Here is a 19,273-nt window from a genome sequence, read left to right on the forward strand (position 1 = left end):
CGTAACAGCCGCAACACAACTTCCCGACTTTTGAACTCAATGCTTCAACTAATAAAGACAACCATGCCATTTGCCTTCTTAATCACCCGATCAATCTGTGCGGTCTCTTTCAGGGAGCGATGAACTTGGAGTCTAAGATCCCTCTGATCATCGACACTGTTCAAGGTTTTGCATTTAACAGTGTACTGTCTCATACATTCGACCTACCGAGCTGCCAAGATGATCATCATTAATCAAATCTCACTGAGATTTCTCAGGTCCTGTTGAATTTATTGCCAAGTGCACAATTACGGGAAGGTATAGGAACAGAGAAACACTGACTTGTGGCAGTATCACAGGCAAGTACATTCAGATAACACACGGAACATACGATTCTCTGTCAGTAACAATCTGTAAATATGTTTTATGTCATTAACGATATGAAGAATACATTTTGTCATGATCAATATTAAAATGTGCATTTTGTGTCAATAACAGACTTGGAAATGTTGAATTTGGTCCCTGTCTCCATTCCTCCTGAAATCCACAACCAGCTCCTTTGTTTTTGTCACAATGAGGGAGAGGTTGTTTTCTTGACACCACTGTGTCGGGGTGATGACTTCTTCTCTGTCGGCTGCCTCGTTATTGTTTGGGATTCGGCCGATCAATGTAGTGCCGTCAGCAAATCTTATTAGCAGATTGGAACCCGCCACTGCAGCCCCACAGTGCACTATGTACTGATTGCAAAGTTACGAAATTGCCTGTGAATAGCCTCCCCCAACTCCACTCTTTCTGCGTCACCAGCAGACTGGGACATCTCACATCTCGCTACCTCCGCCAGGACATTAAACTGTGAACAACTGTGGTCAGGGACTGATCTCTGGGGCACTCCAAATGCTCCCTCCTTCCAGTCTGAAAACGACCCACTCATCCAGACACACACCACCGGCAGTTTATCGATCTCCAACGAAAAAGCCTAATCACCTACTCCTGAGGGTCAATACCATTGCTGACTCTGAGTTTACCACCGTCAAATGCCGGGAGGGACATAATAATCAGAAAGTCTCTAGTCACAGCCGTGTAAATAAAATGTGATCTCAGTGGGTGTGTGGCGCATGCTCAGAATGGGAAGGAGACAGACAAACTGAGCCAAGTCACAGACTGATGAAGGGGAGGAATAATCCATTTTGATACAGAGAGGGAAGCGGAGAGTTTGATATTGTGCATGATGCCGGAACTGTGGCCAGTTAGAAGATGAAATCTTGTTCCTCTAAATTGTTTTGAGATGTGACAGTCTTTTAATCAGAAGGCACCATGGAGACTAAAATTATTTCAGTTGAAATGTTGTCCTTCACCCACTGACTTGCTTTGTAAACGTTTAGCAATGTAGGAAAGTCAAAGGATTTGTGTATGGGAATCACAAACACAACAGCACGTTAGTTCCGCTGTATCTGTCAGTTCACCAGCGCTTGAATGCCGCCGATCCTTGAATGTGGAGGCGGAGATGTTGGAGAAGACAGCGCCTCACTCGCTGCAAGGAGAGCTCGAACACGTGACCATGTCCGTGATCTGATTGGATACACTGTCATGACCTTATAGCAGTGTGACATCATTCACTGGCTCTCATTTTGGAAGGGATTCAGTCGGCCATCGCAGATACACCAACAGCTTCGCACTGGGAAGCGGCGTCCACCTTGTGATGCTCCGGTGAGTTCACAATAAATAGAGGCCACATTTCTGTCCGGAGTGAGCAAAGAGTTTTACTCAATCATCCCAGCTGCTGCAACACCAGCAACTTCACATCAGGGAGGAAGTTCAAATCAGCTCCGTGTTAAATGTTTCACCATCACGGTGACTGAAGGCAGCTGCAGGTTCATGAGGGACTGTTACTGTCAGATTCTGCAGTTCTTGCGGCTGCGCATCGCACCCAGGACTGAACCCTGGTCACTGAGCATTGGAGGAGTCTGTTCTGCTGATGTTAGCCTTAAACTAGACTGGTGTTTAATATTGTGGATCTGTGAAAGATAAATCAGTCTGTATCAAATCCCGTGTGTCAGGTACTTACAGTCTCTACCACACTCACGATGCAAACTAGAGAGGCCACTCGGCCCATCTGGTCCCTGCCCATATTTCTGTTCCATATCAGTATATCAAAATCTACCCCTGCCGTTCCCCTCTCACTCTCCCTGAGATGACAGGTTGCAACTAGTCACCACTCCGTGGGATAGGAGATTTCTCTTGAATTTCATAGAATCATAGAAATCTACAACACATTACAGACCCTTTGGCCCACAATGTTGTGCCGACCATGTAACTTCCTCAAGAAAATGCCAAGAATTACCCTACCGCATCGCCCCCTATTTTCCTAAGCTCCATGTACCTATCTAAGAGTCTCTTAAAAGACTCTATTGTATCCGCCTCCACCACCGTCGCTGGCAGTGCATTCCACACACACACCACACTTTGCTTAAAAAACTTGGCTCTGACATCTCCTCTGTACCTACTTCCAGGCAGCTTAAACCTATTCCCCCTCGTGTTAGACATTTCAGCCCTGGGGAAAAGCCTCTGGCTATCCACACGACCAATGCCTCTCATCATCTTATACACCTGCATGAATTCCCTGCATGATTTTCTCCAGGCTGAATAAGACGATGAGCTCACTGTGGTTGTGACGTTCTTCAGGGCTCTGGACGAAGTTGGTTAAATTCCTTCTTCCCCGCTCTTTTCAACGTTTTGGTTCATTTTCACCAATTTTAAAGGACTGTGCCTCAGACAGCTGGGTTGTTGCAATTGTTACGTACCAGCAGCAACAGATCACTAACGGAGTCTGGTTTCGATGTTAAAACCACTCTCTTCATTAGTATCTACTACAAATATAAAAGATTAAACAAAATAAACAGAAGTTAACAGTATTATGCCTATATATATCTCCCAAACTATCAAGCTCGGGAAACAATGCTTAAAGTCTTCAGATGGTAAAGTAGAAAAGTTCAGTAATCCACGGAATAAGTGAGAGAGAGCGGAGAGATTTGTAAATCCACAGGGACATGTAGAGAGAAGGCAATTACGAAGAATTCCACACACATTCCACGCTGGGTAAACGAAATAACAGTTGCCGAAGATCTTATCCGTCGATTCGTTCCGAAATCCACTTAGAAATATCACCAGGTGACAGTCACAGGAATATCGTCTTCAAGTGGTTACCACAGAACACCCCGATTCCAGGTAAGGGCCAACAAAAGTGATACCACAGGATACTCCAGCAAATCCACACATATGGATGATACGAAGTGACAGTCACACATCCGTTGTGCACTGCGTGCCGATGATCAACCTAATCTTTTGGGCATAGCAGTGACAAGCTGAAGTCTCTCTCTCTCTCTCTCTCTTCCTCTCCCTCTCCCTCCCCTCCCTCTCTCCGCCCTCTGTCTCTGCTGCAGCGCGTGTGTGACGTCACAGCCCCGCCTCCCTCAGGCACTTAAAGCGACACTCACAGTAAACGAATCTGCGATCTCGCAACACAATGCACCTCTAAATTCTGACAGCAGACTAGCGAGTGAAACTTCGGTGTTGCAGAATCAGAAACCAAAGTGTGGCCAGCCTGAGTCAGGGCTTTGGGGCTCCAGAGAGAGAATGGTCTAGAGTTTTCGAGGTGGAAGAGGAAGAGGAAACAGACCAGCAGGATATGGCTACAAAAGGAAGATCAGAAAAATTTGGAAACTGGTTGACCCAAAAAAAAAGATGGTTAGTTTCTGGAAAATACTGGTGGTAATCAAAAGATCAGGCAACAATTGTGGAGAGGAATAAATAAACAACTTTTAGACCGAGCCTCTTCAGCATACCTAGACTGTGTACTCCGCTGCTTAGTTGCTGCCTGAGCTGCAGAGCTCCTCCAGCATTTTGTGTGTGAGCGTCTCTGTATGTCCAGCAACTGCAGAATCTCCTGTTTTATATCTGCATTTTACTTTGGCATTAGATACACGTTGATATTGAGTACATTGTTTACGTGAGCCGCTTTCTGCGTTAAAAGAGCTGCAGATTTTTTCTATACACCCGAAAAAAAATGAGATATGGACATTGAACCGGTGCTTCAAGAAATGTTTAATGGCACCGTTATTACCCACAAGGCGCGGCGGTAATAATTTTTGTCAGGCACTGAAGCACTGATGAACTGCGCAGGCGTCAGGCTGATGACGTCCCCGAGTATTACGCATGCGTGCAGAACACAGCAGGCTTTGAAAATGTCGGTTGCAGGTAAGAGCGATTCTCTGTGTTTTTATCTTAAACTCCGACTTCGGGATGATTCCTGTGAATTTCTGACACCGTGGCCAGCAATCCCGGGACAGTCCTGCCCTCTTCCCTCTCTCTCAGCCCCACGATCCGTACACGGACCCCGGGGAGCTTCCGGTTGATCAGGGAATGGGAACCGATGGATCTCTCAGACAGAGCTGAGCTCCAGCTATCTAAATGCAAGGATTAGGAACTCGGAGAAAGGGAACAAAACCCATCTGTGGACACTTTCTGGAGGTCCAAGATACGTATGTTCCACGACCGCTGGGCTAAGTGTGTAAATGTAGGAGGGGACTATGTCGAAAAATAGATGTGCTAGATTTTCTAAAATTGACTCCTTCTACCTTAGGCCACAAACTTATCTATCATCCCTTTTATATAGGGAAAAGCAGTATAACATTAGATGATCATCACCATAAGATGGAAGTTTAAATCTTAGCCTTTGTTTTAAATTAGCACTTAGTCTTTCCTGTGATTAGAAAATAGGAATCTTGGCTAAATTACCAGACATAAAGTATGGTGTGGTACAGTGCTAGCGTTGTAGATTAGCAAGGATTCTACTTTGGGTTGGACTTCCAGAGCACACTTACTGGATATCCACAGGACAGTATTGTTGAAGACTAAGACAGTACTTTCAAATAGAATTGGAAAGGAAATGAGAGCTTTTACCACCTGGTCATTTGCCACCTCTTCTTGTGATTCTGCTCCTAAATGTGAAGACATGGAGAAGTGAGTTTAAAATTATGCCATCGAACTGGTTGTAAGAATGGACCACACCTATTGGTCCTCATTTGCTTTATTCAGAGCCTTGTCAATAGCATGAATAACTGCATAAACATTTCATTAGAATGGGGTGGATTAAACTGAATATATAGGATCTTTAAATTATACCCCTTCCCACTTATTATTTTCGCTGGAAAATAGATTTCGAAATTCTAAGTAATCCTGACTAAAGTGTAATATGGTTTTAAGAAAAGCTCAAGGTCAAATAAGTGTGAGACATTTGTAGAGCATTTTATAGGAAGGGACATTAAAGACATTCATCATTCATGCTGATTTTTCTCCCAGCACTGCCGCAAATACACAAACCACCCCACCTCCCTTCAGATCTACTCCGTGCTGTGCCTGATGAACCAGCCAAGATTAGCAGTTCACCATCTGTGGGAAAAATTGAGTGCAAATACCTAATAAGTTTGGGATGTGTATATTCATCTCCCAATTTATGATGTAGGAGCATTGATATTATGCTGCTTTGTGTGTAAAATATACAATCCTCTTTGTTCAAATCTTTATTAGCTAGTGAACTTACAAGTTTGCTACAGGGAGTTAAGCAATTTAATTTTAAACAATAGCATGAATTGATAAATGTTACCAATTTTAAATAGCAAAAAGTTTATAGTATTTTTTTTCCTGGGAAAAAATAAAAGGGGGAAAAAGACTTTGGGTCCGAAGTTTGAATAGTGTTATGATGTGACTGCATTTTTCAAAAGAAAAGAACAAAAATTGTAGTTATCCAAATGCAGAAAGGTTAATCCTACATTAAATGTGAATTGCAATTAAGAGATCCAAGATAATGTGTATTTAATAAAATAATTTAAATCAGATTATTGCTTTAAATCTACATTATACATTCAAGAATGCATTTTAGGTAGCTCAACACCTCATGCAGGTCAGTCAGGTATCTCCGCTCCCTTTAAACTTGCAAATTTCTGTTTCCCAGATGCCTTTGAAACTTACTTTGACCTTATTTTCTGAGCTTCTTTTAAACCTGCAGGTTATGTGAAACACATCATTCTGTACTGTGATGTCTAAAAACAGTGATTTGGAACTGAGGTATGATGTATTAATATGAGAACATCTAATAATACAGAAAATCTGCTAGTCCGACACCCAAGACCCAATCATGGCAGGTTAACTAAATTTTCCTGTGGTTAGTCACAGGTTTGGAGGGCTGTCGCCTGAAAGTAATGATCATTAATCACCATCAATGTTACATAGTTCACACTAAAAATAAAAGCACAAGGGAGAAATCGGCCTCTGCAGCACCTTTTTTTTTAGAGCGCTCAGTGGTTCATTTGAAATCAGGTCCAGAATTTACCTGCACTTCTGATGGGAAATCTGTTGGATGTGTTTCTGACAAACATACACCCAAAAAATGTTATGAGTCAATGCACCGTGGATTGAACGCCATTGTATTTATGTACAATATTGTATTTATGTACAATACTGTGTGTATTGTGGTGATGCAAGAGTTGCTGGAGAATTTTCAAGTGGGAAGAAGTGGAGTGATATTTGGAAATCTGAAATTTAAAGCATCATTTAGGAAGAAGATCACAAATAGGTGGTTTGCCAAAGCTGTGGCGAGTAAATCCTTCATTAACCTGTTACATAGGTTGTATGAGAGTGCAGATGAACTCAATCAAGCCCAGAGCAGATTAACGTTCTTACTGACAGTGATTTGCTCGCTGTTGAAATGAATACCTCTCTATATAAAATTCAGTTTGCACATGTTGTTGTCACTGGGTAAAAATTGTACAGCACAAGATTTTTGCACACACTGGTCATTACAAGTTAGAGGGGACACTGGTGGGAAGGCGGGGAGACCTCCAGTGTCCCTGATGCCCTCACCTAGAAGGTATATATCAAGCTGCTCTTTAAGGAGTTGGAGCTGGAAATGGATGAATTCCGCATCATCCAAGCGTCTGAGGGTGTGATAGGTATGACGTGCAGAGAGTTGAGTTACACCCAAGGTGTAGGACATAGGAAACTGGGTGAGAGTCAGGAAGGAGAATGAGGTTAAATAGCCATCACAGAGTACTCTTGTTGCTATCCCACACAACAACAGGTGGACACTTTACAAATTGTTGGGGGGGATTACCTGGCAGAGGAAAGTCAAAGGGGGTGATAGGGGATTTGTTAGTTAGGGGAACAGAACTAGAAATCCTCGTGGCAAGGCTTGCTAGTGCTCCCCTGTGGGGTGGGTGGTTAAACTAAAGTTGCAGGGAGGATTGGAGCCAGAATGACAGAACAGATAGTGGAGAGGGTGAATTGAATTGAATTGACTTTATTACATACATCCTTCATATACATGAGTTGTAGAAATCTTTATGTTACATCTCTGTCTAAATGTGCAATGTGAAATTTATAATAGTTTATAATAAATAGTATGTACAACAGGACAGTCAGGATAAATAAAAGTACAATTGTATCAGCATGAATTAATCAATCAGAGGGCCTGGTGGAAGAAGCTGTCCCTGGGCCTGTTGGTCCGGGCTTTCAGGCTGTGGTACCGTTTCCCAGATGGTAGCAGCTGGAACAGTTTGTGGTTGGGGTGACTCTGGTCCCCAATGATCCTTTTTACACAGTGGCCCTTTTTACACACCTGTTTTTGTCAATGTCCTAAATAGTGAGAAGTTCACATCTACATATGCGCTGGGCTGTCCGCTCCACTCTCTGTAGAGTCCTGCAACTGAGTGAAATACAGCACCCATACCAGACAGTGATGCAGCCAGTCAGGATGCTCTCAATTGTGCCCCTGTAGAAAGTTGTTAGTATTTGGGGCCCCATCCCAAACTTCCTGAACCGCCTGCGGTGAAAGTGGCACTTTTGTGCCTTTTTCACCACACAGCCAGTATGTACAGACCAGGTGAGATCCTTGGTGTTGTGTATGCCAGGGAACATAAAGCTGTTCACCCTCTCAACCCCAGATCCTGGGTCAGCCTGTCTCCATTTCTCCTGTAGTCCACAGCCAGCTCCTTTCTTTCAGTGACATTGAGGGCAAGGTTGTTTTTTTGACACCAAACAGATGTTGTTCAGACCTCAGGGCATGAAGTTATGATATTGTAGCCATTACTTGGACTTGTCCTTAGCCCAACAGTCTGAGGGATTTCAAGGAACAAATCTGTAGAGAGATTGCGGACTATGCCAAGAAACAAAGGTTGATAAAGTGAGTGATTTTAACTTTCCATTTATTGACTGGACTCCTAGGCTGTAAAAGGACTAGATGGGGTAGAGCTTATCAAATCTACCTTAATTAGTACGTAAAATCCCCGATGTAGAAGTGTGCAATAAGCTATTGGGAAGTGATCTAGGGCTAGTGACAGAAATTAGTGTATGGGAACACTTTGTATCTACTGATCATGAGATTCCAAGTAAATACAGAAAAACAGAGGCCTGGACCTCTCTTGAGATTCTAAATTGGAGAAAGGCCAATTTTTATGATATTTGCAAGGATTTGACAAGCGTTAATTGGGACAGGATGTTTTTTAACAAAGGAGTACTTGGTAAGTGGGAGTTCTTCAGAAGTGAAATTTTAAGGCTGTACAGTTTGTATGTGTCTGACAAAATAAAAGTTGAATGGTAACTCTTGCAGGGAATCTTGGTTTTCAAGAGATATTGAGGCCCTGGATATCTCGTTCCTCTAAAACTGTTGGGTGCAACCAAAACTCATTAATGACAACCATTTCATAATTCCACTCCCGAACTCATCTGACTTTCCTTTAGTTGTTTTCTGTTGGATTCTAAAAGCTTCCGAATGGTCTTTTGCTCTTTTGTTTGCCCTCTCCTCTGATTTTATGTTGGTTTTGGATTCTCATTTAACCCACGGTTGTGCCCTGCTGCCTTTCCAATGCTTCCACGTCTTTGGGATGTAGCGATCGCTCAGCTCTCGAATTGCTCCCAGAAACTCCAGCCATTGCTGCTCCGTTGTCACTCCTACCTTTTCCCTTCCAAACAAGTTTGGCCAGCTTCTCTGTCACAGAAACATGGAGAAGTTCAGTGGAGAAACAGGCTATTTGGCCCATTTAGTCAATGCCACAAAAACATTTAAGCTCTCTAATGCAACTACCTGCACCAGGATCATCACCCTCCATACCCCTACCATCCAGGTACCTGTCAAACTTCTCTTAATGGTGAAATCGAGCTCATATTCACCACTAGTGCTGACATCTCATTCTACACTCTCACGACCATTTCAGCAAAGAGCTTTTCCACATGTTCCTGTTAAATTTTCACCTTCCCCACTTACCCATGACTCTGGTTGTCGTCCCACCCAACCTCCGTGGAAAAAGCTGCTTGCATTTACCCTATCTATACCCTCATAATTTTGTTTACTTCTAACAAATCCTCAAAGCAATGTATAATTTCCTTGTTTATGTTCAGAGCCTTTTTTAGGTGTATAAGATGATGAGGGGCATTGAGTGTGTGGATAGCCAGAGGATTTTTTCCCAGCGTTAACATGGCTAACAGGAGGGGGCAGAGTTGTAAGGTGCTTGGAAATATATGCCGAGGGGATGTCAGGGGTAGGTTTTTTACACAGAGAGTGTTGGATGTGTCAAATGCACTGTTGTCGAGGCAGATACAACAGGGACTTTTAACACTCTCTTAGATAGTTACATGGAGCTCAGAAAAATAGAGGGCTATGCGCTAGGGAAACTCCAGGCAGTTTCAAGAGTAAGTTACATAGTCGGCACAGCACTGTGGGCCAATGGGTCTGTAATGTGCTATAGATTTCTATGATTCTATGAAATTCAAGGGAAATCTCCAAACCCACGGAGTGGTGACTAGTAGTGAATAGTGGGAAAGTTACTGGAACGTATGTGCAGGAACCGGATATATAAGTATTTGGATAGATATGGACTGATTAAGGATAGACAGCATGACTTTGTGCATGGTAGGTCATGTCTAACCAGTCTCACAGAGTCTCTCGAGGAAGTTATCAGGGAAGTGGATGAAGACAAGCCAGTGGATGTTGTCTACATGGACTTTAGCAAGGCACTTGACATAGTCTCATATGGGAGGTTGGTCAAGAGGGTTCAGTCACTCAGCATTCAAGATGAGATAGTAAATTGGATGAGACACTGTCTTTGGGAGAAGCCAGAGTGTGGTGGCAGATGGTTGCCTCTCTGACTGGAACCTGTGTCTAGTGGTGTGCCACAGGGATCAGTGCTGGTTCTGTTGTTGTTTGTCATCTATATCAGTAATCTGGATGATAGTGTGGTTAACTGGATTAGCAGATTCATGACCACCAAGACTGGTGGTGTAGTGGACAGTGAGGAAGACTATCATGGCTTGCAGTGTGATCTGGACCCACTGGGAAAATGGTTTGAGAAATGGAAAATGGAATTTAATGCAGTCCAGTGTGAGTTGTTGCACTTTGGTATGACCTACCAAGGGAGGTCTTTCACAGTGACTGGTCGGGCATGGAGGAGTGTTGTAGAAGAAAGGGACCTGGGAATACAAGTCCTTAATTCACTGAAAGTGGTATCACAGTTAGATAGTGATGGAAAAAAAAGATTTTAGCCCATTGGCTTTCATGAACCAAATACTGACAATAGATGGATATTATGTTGACTTGTAAAAGAGGCCTAATTTGGAGTATTGTGTGATGCTTTGGTCACCTACCTACAGGAAAGATTTAAAAGAGATTCAGAGATTTCAGAGAAAATTCACAATGATGTTGCCAAGTTTGGAGGACTTGGGTTATAAGGAAAGATTGAACAGGTCGGGACTTTATTCCTTGGAATGTAGCAGATTGAGGGGAGATTTGATTGTGATAGAGCGGCATAGATAGTGTAAATGCAAGCTGGCTTTCTCCACTGAGATAGATAGATAGATACTTTATTCATCCCCATGGGGAAATTCAACCTTTTTTCCAATGTCCCATACACTTGTTGTAGCAAAAACTAATTACATACAATACTTAACTCAGTAAAAATATGATATGCATCTAAATCACTATCTCAAAAAGCATTAATAATAGCTTTTAAAAAGTTCTTAAGTCCTGGCGGTTGAATTGTAAAGCCTAATGGCATTGGGGAGTATTGACCTCTTCATCCTGTCTGAGGAGCATTGCATCGATAGTAACCTGTCGCTGAAACTGCTTCTCTGTCTCTGGATGGTGCTATGTAGAGGATGTTCAGGGTTTTCCATAATTGACCATAGACTACTCAGCGCCCTTCGTTCAGCTACCGATGTTAAACTCTCCAGTAATTTGCCCACGACAGAGCCCGCCTCTGTGGGTGGGACTTCAACCAGTGGCCAGGGGTTAAGGGTGAAAGGTGAAATCTTAAGGGGAACATGAGGGGAAACTTCTTCACACAGACGGTTATCCGGCTGTGGAATGAGCAGCCATCCCGAGTGGTACATGCGAGCTCGATTTCAACATTTAAGAGGCTCGTGTAGGTACCTGGATGGTAGGGGTGTGGGAGTGGCAGTTTAAATAGTTCAGCACAAGACTAGATGACCCAAAGGACCTGTTTCTGTGTTGTACTTTTCTACAAGAACCTGAAATATTACAAAAATTCACTCTAACCCCTTTTAACAGCTGTGCGGACCAACCATTCATTTCAGCAGGAATTTTTTTATATGGTGTTAAAACTGTAGCACTTTCAGTTAATAATACATAAAAGAAAATCCCAGATGCACATCCACAAAGACAATTTGCGTGAGACTGTTTCAGTTACTGTGGGGTCAGGCACCCATGCAGCTCAGCAGGAACAGGGAATAATACCAATGGAGAGAGTCAAACTGAGCTAAGGCACAGATTGGAGATGGCAGAAATGCCCCATTCTTATAGAGACAGGAAGAGCATCAGAGAATTGATGGTCATTCCAGATACCAGCACTCTGCCCAGTCAGGAGATGATTTCTCTGTCCAACTTGGGTTTAACCTCACTGTAACAGTGTGATACCAAATCAAACCTTGGCAACTCAAGTGATCTCATTTGAAATGTTGTCCTACACCCATTGATAGATTTTGTAAATCTTTTACAGGTTAAAAACGAGAAGGAATTTGTCTCCAGGAATCTCAAACACGACACGCCAGTTTTGTTGTCTCTGTCTAGATATTTAAGAAGTGGAGCAAGAGATTCAATCGACCATTCTTCCTGCTCAGACTGTGGAGAGGGATTCAATTGGTCATTTGACCAAATAGCAAGCCTGTAATTTTACACAGGAGAAAGGCTGTTCACCTGCTCAGACAGTGGGAATGGATTCACTCGGTTATCACGATTGAAGGTACATCAGCAAGTTCACACTGGGCAAGGCCATTCATCTGTTCTGTGTGTGAGAAGGGGTTCAGTCGGTCTTCCCACCTGTGGACACACCAGTCAGATCACACCACACCAGGCAGAGGCTGGTCATCTGCTGAATTTCTGGGAAAGGATTCACTCAGTCATCTGACCTAATGGCTCACCAGCGAGTTCACACTGGGGAGAGGCCATTCATCTGCTCAGACTGTGGGAAAGGATTCACTCGGTTATCCCACCTACAGAGACATCAGCGAGTTCACACTGGGGAGAAGCCGTTCATCTGCTCAGAATGTGGGAAGGGATTCACTCAGTCATCCCAACTACAGAGTCATCAGCGAGTTCACACTGGGGAGAAGCCATTCACCTGCTCAGTCTGTGGGAAGGGATTCACTGAGTCATCCCAACTACAGAGTCATCAGCGACTTCACACTGGGGAGAAGCCGTTCACCTGTTCAGAATGTGGGAAGAGATTTACTCAGTCATCCCAACTACAGAGTCATCAGCGAGTTCACACTGGGGAGAGGCCGTTCACCTGCTCAGTCTGTGGGGAGAGATTCACTCGGTTATCCCACCTACAGAGACATCAGCGAGCTCACACTGGGGAGAAGCCGTTCATCTGCTCAGAATGTGGGAAGAGATTCACTGAGTCATGCCAACTACTGAGTCATCAGCGAGTTCACACTGGGGAGAAGCCATTTACCTGTTCAGAATGTGGGAAGAGATTCACTGATCCATCCACCCTACAGAGACACCAGCGAGTTCCCACTGGGGAGAAGCCATTCATCTGTTCAGAATGTGGGAAGAGATTTACTCAGTCATTCCACCTACAGAGACATCAGCGAGTTCACAATGGGGAGAAGCCATTCACCTGTTCAGAATGTGGGAAGAGATTTACTCAGTCATCCCACCTACAGAGTCATCAGCGAGTTCACACTGGAGAGAGGCCGTTCACCTGCTCAGAATGTGGGAAGAGATTCACTCGCTCTTTCACACTACAGAGTCATCAACAAATTCACACTGGGAAGAAGCTGTTCACCTGCTCAGAATGTGGGAAGAGATTCACTCAATCTTCCACCCTACTGAGAGATGAGCGTGTTCACACCGGTGAGAAGCCGTTCAATTGCACAGAATGTGGGAAACGGTTCACTCTGTCATCCCACCTTCTGGAACACCAGCGAGTTCACACTGGAGAGAGGCCATTCATCTGCTCAGAATGTGGGAAGAGATTCACTCGCTCTTCCACACTACAGAGACATCAGCGAGTGCACACTGGAGAGGAGCCATTTACCTGCTGAGAATGCGGGAAAGGATTCACTCAGTCATCCCAACTACTGGCACACCAGTCAGCTGTTATGAATCCCTAGGTTTTGTTTGCTGTGGACTGTCATTTTAAGAGAGAGAGATTAAGAAGGTGAATCAGTCTGACTTGTAGCTTGATTACATCACTCCCAGCTTGTTTAGTTTTGACTGAGGACACAGACAGTCAGAGTCAGACGGAGATGAATGAGGAAAAATGGAAGGATCGAAACAAGGGAAATAGGTGCCAAGGGTCACTGTTTGGAATTTTCCTATGCCCACAAGTGTGGGTTAATTATCGATTCAGCGTACATCGAATGTGTCGTTGTCACCTCGTTTAATCGATAGGAGTGGATCTGATTTGGGGTATCCTATGAAGACCACTGATGTGTTAACCCTTGCCTGGGTGTGGTGTGGTAATTCATTTGAAGACGATACGCCTTGTGACAAGTCACTTTGGGTGATAATTAGTATGTGGATTTGGAAGGATGACAGATAAAATCTAAGTGACTGTTCTCTTGTTTTACCACCATGGAACCTGTGGAATTCGACATAATTGCCTTCCCTTGACATTTACCCTGGATTACAAATATCTCTCTCATCACCTGTTCTGTGGTTGAACTGAACTTTCATAATTTACCATCTCAAGACTCCAGACCTTGTTTCCCCCGAGCTCAATAGTTTTGGATTTATATTTACACACATATATACACATAACACTGTTAACTTTTGTTTATCTTGCTTAAGTTACTATATTACAAGTAGATTCTAATAAAGATAGTTTTAACATCAAAAACAGACTCCAGGTGTAGTCTCCATGAGGAAATCTGCAGATGCTGGAAATTCAAACACACACAAAATGCTGGTGGAACACAGCAGGCCAGGCAGCATCTATAAGGAGAAACCCTGTCAACGTTTCAGGCCGAGACCCTTCGTCAGGCAGTCTCAGGCAGTCCTGACGAAGGGTCTCGGCCTGAAACGTCGACAGTGCTTCTCCTTATAGATGCTGCCTGGCCTGCTGTGTTCCACCAGCATTTTGTGTGTGTTGTTCCAGGTGTAGTCTATTGGTGCTGATTCGTTTCTGAAGTTTTACGATTCATAACAAAATTGGGGCCTGCATCCGGGATATGAACAGCTATGGGGGCGTAGTCATTAATTATCGATTTCATTGGGGAAGTCCCTTTTGATTGATTTGTGTGTGGAAAATCAGCAGCAGATGCTGATTATTGTTTGGAAGCGGCAACCTCTGAGGCATTAGAGAATTCCAGATGGATTGAGTTGTTGAGTCTTGCTAGAAGGTTAAAACTTTCTATGTTGAAATTGGCAATGAGGAGGGCACAGTTGCAGAGGATAACAGCTGAACATTATATATCTGAGGGTGTGTTTAAAGTGGAGGAGTTGGAAGTGTTTCCTGAAAGTAAACCTAGTGAGCTTGAGCTCCAGTATGAGTGAGAAAAATTAAAGATGGAGGCTGCGGAAAGGCAGAGGCAGTTTGAGGCCATAGAGGCAGAAAATCAGAGAGGAGGCAGAAAAACAGAGGCTGTTCGAGCTGGAAAAGATAAGAGTGGTTGCAGCAAAGGGGTCTAGCGTTAGACTCTGGTGACAAGTTTGAGGCCAGTCAGGAAATTAAATTGGTACCTCCATTTGATGAGACAGTGGTTGATAAATATTTCCAGCATTTTGAGAAGGTTGCTAAGAATTTAAAGTGGCCAAAAGAGGGTTGGCCTATTCTCTTACAAAGTGTAATTAAGGGGGAGGCTTAGCAAGCCTATTCTGTTTTGTCAGTTGATTAAGCAGATGATTATGTCCTAGTGAAACAGGCTGTGCTCAAAGCTTATGAGTTGGTCCCAGAATCATACAGGCAAAAGTTCAGAAGTTTGAGGAAATCTGTGAACCGGACATATGTAATTTGCTTATGAGAGATCTGTGTGTTTTGATCGCTGGTGCACATATATGATGATGATAAATATGATGATTTTAATAGCTTGGAAGAGTTAGTTTTAATTGAAGAATTCAAAAGGTGTGCTCCTGATGACATAAAGACGTATTTAGATGAAAAGGATGCTGCCACTTTGCAGGAGTCTGCTAGATTAGCAGATGAGTTTGCTTTAACTCACAAGGTTAAGTTTACCCAGAATAAGAGCTTCCAAAAGAGTGCCAGGGATCACCAGGGTAAACCAGAAATTACAGCTGGGACTAGTGACAAGAGTAAGGATGAAGGGAAGCAGTTGAAGGAGAAATTTTCTGGTCATACTTGTTACTATTGTAAGAAAGCTGGTCATATGATGGCTAATTGTTCTGTCCTGAATAAGAAACAGGAAAAGGAGGCAGTCCCGAATGCCTGTGATCAGTCTGTTGAAGCACCAGTAAACCCACAGGGTTCTGAACATTCTGTTTGAGGCTCAGATAAGGAAAAAGGAAAAGGAGGCAGTCCCGAATGCCTGTGTTCAGCATGTTGAAGCACCAGTAAACCCACAGGGTTCTGAACATTCTGTTGAGGCTCAGTTATGGACTGAGAGTTCTGACCGAGTTAAGAAGGGATTCGATCATTTTATGTCAGATGGGTTTGTATTAGTAAAGGAAGGGTCAACCCCGGTACCAGTGAAAATTCTTCGAGTTACTGGGGTTACTCAGTCACTTATATCAGACAGCGTTCTAAAGTTTGGTGATGAGACTAACACTGGTGAGGTAAATCTTATTAAAGGCATTGGGGATGGCATGGTTTCTGTGCCGTTGTACAAGGTAACTTTACTGTCAGGGTTGGTTTTGGGACCTGTTAAAATTGGATTATACTCCAGTTTACCATTGGAAGATGTTAGTTTGCTGTTAGGGAATGACCTGGCAGATGATGAAGTTGTTCTTACAGTGCTGTTGACAACTAAGCCAACCACGGACGACACACAGATGGATTTTAACATTTATCCTTCCTGCGCAGTAACTCGAAGTATGGCTAAAAAGTCTGCCGACGCAGACGGTTCTGTGCAGCATGACTCTGATACCCCTGATAGCCAAAATTGGGATTCAGGTTATGATGACTTGTCAGGGACTTTTCTGCCTTCATTGTTTCAACAGGATTCAGGTCATAAGTCTGATGAGAAAGATTTATCCCTGTGTAGGAAGGAGTTTATAGCAGAACAGAACCAAGATGCTGACATTGAAGATTTAAAGGAAACAACTCTCTGAAATGATGAGATTAAGAAAGTGCCAGTAGGGTATTATCTCAAGGATGGAGTGATAATGAGGAAGTGGAGGTCACCTGCTATACCAGCGAGTGAGAAATGGGAAATTTTTCACCAAGTTGTAGTTCCTAAAGTTATATGGCTGAAATTTTAACTTTGGCCCACAGTATGCCATTAGGTCGACATTTTGGAGTGAATAAAACTGTAAACAGGATTATGAAATAATTCTACTGGCCTAATTTGAGGAAAGATGTTGTGACCTTTTGTGGAACCTGTCACATTTGTCAAGTTGTGGGTAAACCGAATCAGGTCACACCAGTAGCCCCACTCTGGCCTATACCTGCATTCGGTGAACCCTTTTTAACATTTATAGTGGATTGTGTTGGCCCATTGCCAAAGATTAAAGCTGGCCATCAGTATCTGCTAACTATTATGTGTACTGCATCCAGATTCCTAGAGGCAATACCTCTCAGAAATATTAAAGCTAAAACTGTGGCGAAGGCTCTTACCAAGTTCTTTATCTGGTTTGCCTAAAGAAATCCAGTCTGGTCAAGGAAGTAATGTTACATCTGGATTATTCCAGCAGGTAGTTTATGAACTGGGAGCGAAACAAATTACATCGTCTGTGTACCATCCGGAATCACAAGGGGCTTTAGGAAGATATCATTCTGCTCTCAAAACAATGACTCAGACATACTGTGTTGAAAATGGAAAAGACTGGGATGAAGGAATAAATTTGCTTTTGTTTGGAGTAAGAGAGTCGGTACAGGAATCACTGGTCTTTAGTCAATTTGAACTTGTATTTGGTCATAGAGTGAGGGGACCTTTGACCTTGTTAAAGGATCAGTGGATTGATGGGGATGTACTTGTTAACTTGTTAGACTTTGTTTAGAAGTTCAAGAATAAACTACACCAAGTCTACAGACTTGTCTAGTGAGACACAACTTAAAGATTTCTCAAAACAAAATGAAGTGTTGGTTTGATAAGTGGGCTTGAGAAAGAAAATACCAGGTGCGAGATAAGGTGCTTGCCTTATCTCCAATATTGATGAATCCACTTCAGGCGAAGTTCAATAGACCGCATGAAATAGTCTCTCAAATTAATGATTTGAATAATGTTATTAAAACACCCGACCAACGTAAACTAACACAGGTGGTACACATAAATATAATAAAGCCTTATTTTGACAAGCAGGCACCATCTGTGAGTGTTGTTGTCAAAACATATGAATCTGGCAACCCTGAGAATGAAATAATTGACTCGTCTGAGAATTTTCACAAACCAGATGTGGTCCCAGTTAGGCTAATGAATTCGGTTGTTCCAGAAAACATTGTTAACAAGTTGGCTCATCTGCAGCCAAAGCAACAACAACAGCTGAAGGAATTAATTCTGAAGTTTAAAGATTTATTTTCCGATGTTCCCAAGCAAACCACGGTTGCAGTACATGATGTAGATATTGGTCAAGCCAAACCGATTAAACAACACCCATATTGCATGAACGTCGAAAAGTGTAAATTGGCTGAGCAAGGAATGGAATAGATGCTGAAAATGGTATTATTAGTCCTGCAGCATCAGTTTGGAGCTCACCCTGCTTTATTGTGCCCAAACCTGATGGTAGAGTTAGATTTTGCACTGATTATGGGATTCTGGTGCAGTGAAGCATCCCCACAGCTTGATGCAGCCACCACCATGCTTCACAGTTGGGATGGTGTGTTTTTGATGATGTACTGTGTTTGGCTTTTGCCAAACATACAGGAGCATTTAGTTTGATGGCCAAAAAGCTCAATTTTGGTTTTATCAGACCACAGAACCTTCTTCCAACTGACATCTGAGTCTCCTGCATGCCTTCTAGCAACCTCCAGTTGAAATTTCTATTTTTTTCCCCCTAACAGTGGTTTTCTCTTTGCCATTTTCCCATAAAGCTGCAACTGGTGAAGTACCTGGGCAACAGTTGTTATATGCTCAGTCTCTCCCATCTCAACCACCAAAGCTTGTAGCTTCTACAGAGTTGTCATAGGTCTCTTGGTGGCCTCCCTCACTAGTCCCCTTCTTGCATAATCACTCAGCCTGCTCCAAGCAGATTTGCTGCTCTGCCATATTCTTTTCATTTCTTGATGATTGACTTAACTGTACTCCAAGGGATATTCAGTGACTTGAAAATTTTCTTGTATCCATCTCCTGACTTGTGCTCTTCAATAACCTTTTCACTGAGTTGCTCAGAGTGTTCTATTGTCTTCATGGTGTAGCTTTTGCCAGGATACTGACTTACCAGCAGATGAACCTTCTAATGACAGGTGCATTTTTACTAAAATTAATTGAACCACCTCAACTGCACACAGCTGATCTCAATTTAACTAATTATTTGACTTCGAAAACCAACTGGCTGCACCAGTGCTGATTTGGTGTGTCATATTAAAAGGAGTGAATACTTAAGCAATTAATTAATTTGTTTTTTATATTTGTAATTAATTTAGAGAATGAATGATTCTGTAATTCGAGG

At 42.9% G+C, this 19,273-nt stretch overlaps 1 protein-coding gene and 1 pseudogene across 1 annotated transcript in view; one reads left to right on the forward strand and one right to left on the reverse strand.

The window, feature by feature from the left end:
• The window catches only part of LOC140722996 (NACHT, LRR and PYD domains-containing protein 3-like), a 725,328-nt gene that overhangs the window by 387,901 nt on the left and 318,154 nt on the right, over positions 1-19,273 (reverse strand). The gene's annotated exons all lie outside the window — the stretch shown is intronic.
• On the forward strand, positions 12,439-14,318 carry LOC140723012 (uncharacterized; annotated as a pseudogene).

This window comes from Hemitrygon akajei, unplaced genomic scaffold, assembly GCF_048418815.1.
Source record: "Hemitrygon akajei unplaced genomic scaffold, sHemAka1.3 Scf000096, whole genome shotgun sequence".
Taxonomy (NCBI): domain Eukaryota; kingdom Metazoa; phylum Chordata; class Chondrichthyes; order Myliobatiformes; family Dasyatidae; genus Hemitrygon; species Hemitrygon akajei.